This window comes from Daucus carota, chromosome 2 (genome assembly GCF_001625215.2).
Source record: "Daucus carota subsp. sativus chromosome 2, DH1 v3.0, whole genome shotgun sequence".
In the NCBI taxonomy this organism is placed as follows: domain Eukaryota; kingdom Viridiplantae; phylum Streptophyta; class Magnoliopsida; order Apiales; family Apiaceae; genus Daucus; species Daucus carota.
In genome coordinates, this window is record NC_030382.2 from 7,699,400 (window position 1) to 7,701,287 (window position 1,888).

At 39.4% G+C, this 1,888-nt stretch overlaps 1 non-coding gene across 1 annotated transcript; it reads left to right on the top strand.

Annotated features, from left to right (window-relative positions):
• Positions 1–441: 441 nt before the first annotated feature.
• Positions 442–548, top strand: LOC135150971 (small nucleolar RNA R71). The gene has a single exon (XR_010289429.1). It is a non-coding gene; the product is annotated as a small nucleolar RNA R71 (small nucleolar RNA).
• Positions 549–1,888: the final 1,340 nt, after the last annotated feature.

Sequence of the window (1,888 nt, forward strand, 5' to 3'; positions counted from 1 at the left end):
CAGCTGAAATTAGGATGATTTCGGTTGTTAGGATGATAAGTAGCTGGAGCAGGCTGTTGACCTCTCTGAAAGTTGCTCACAAATTGTGCTGATTCACTAGAAATGGCACACTGATCAGTAGCATGAGTACCAGCACATAATTCGCAAATAATGATTGGCTGTTGAATTCCTTGGTGAGCCAGAGAATCGACTTTCATCGTGAGAGCTTTAAGTTGAGCTGCTATAGCTGTAGACGTGTCAAGATCAAGAATTCCGGCTACTTTCCCTTGAGTAAGTCTTTGAGTAGGGTTCTGATATTCATTAGCCGCCATCATTTCAATAAGATCATAAGCTTCTTCATAACTCTTAGCCCATAGCGCACCTCCAGAAGCAGCATCAAGCATAGGTCTGGATTGAGGTCCAAGACCATTGTAGAAACTGTTTATTTGCATCCAATCCGGCATACCATGGTGGGGACACTTTCTTAGCATCTCTTTATACCTCTCCCAGGCTTCACAGAATGTTTCTCCTGATTGTTGAGAGAATTGAGATAGAGCATTTCGTAGCGCAGCAGTCTTTGCCATGGGGAAGAATTTAGTGAGAAATTTCTGAGCTAGATCTTCCCATGTAGTAATCGAACCAGATGGTAAAGAATGTAACCATCCCTTGGCCTTATCCTTCAGTGAAAATGGGAAAAGTCTTAGCTTCACAGCCTCATCAGAGACGTCATTAAATTTGAAAGTGTCACAGATCTCTATAAAATTCCGTATATGCATATTAGGGTCTTCAGTAGGAGAACCCCCATACTGTACCGAGTTCTGGACCATTTGAATAGTTCCTGGTTTGATTTCAAAGGCTTTGGCTGCGATTGCAGGCCTGACAATGCTTGATTGGATATCATCGATCTTTGGCATAGAGAAATCCTTCAATGCCTTACTGTCTGGTTGTGCTTCAGGTTCTGTCATTGTTTCAGAATCAGAAGAAGAAGTAGAAGTTGAATCAATCGCTTTCTTACGGGTCTGAGAACGTGTTTGCATAAACGCGACCCAAGTACCTGAAATAAAGAAAAGAAGAAAAGTGAGAAGAGAATAGAATCCTAGTCAGTGAATTTTAATGCACACTGATGACAAGTACATAAACTAATTAATTAACACCGAGTCCCCGGCAGCGGCGCCAAAAACTTGTTCGGTGAAATCTACACGCAAGCGCACGTGATCATAAGTAATATATTTGTTCGTTCCCACAGAGACTGGTGAATTAAGAATACGCACCTATGCCACAATGTATGATCAATTATCACTGCTAAGACAATTAACAAGGATTTGTTTCTTTTATACTAATACTAAAATTACTAATCAAATTCAGAATAGGAAAACACATGGGGTTCTAACTTCATTATCGAATTCATCTAGAATTGAAATTACTGATTATCATGCGACTGTTGATCCTAATCAGACAACACGAAAGTAATACATGCCAACTCTCGTTGCACACATATCATACCAATCAAAATCCACAATTAAGATAGAAATCTCATGGACACCAACAAAGCTCAGACCCTATATCTCTATAGCGGTAGTGTAAGCAGAGAGGTTTAATAACAAGTCGTCTATCGTGATTACACAGGGTGATAAAAATAGTTCAAGTCTACCACAAATTATGTTTCATTCACATAATCCTATGTTTACATGGCATGGTTCTAAATTCAATCATCCACTCTCGCTTCAGAAAGAATTAACAAACAACTTAGAAGTTAGCTACGCTTCTAAGAAGAATAAGCACGGCTCATGCAAAGAAATCAACGTACGTCGCAAGATCAAGTAATTAATATTCGTTACTAGACTACATCGATAAATCCATTAGAATCCCATGAAGGCGGTTAGTTCATAATCGAACTAATCGACATCAT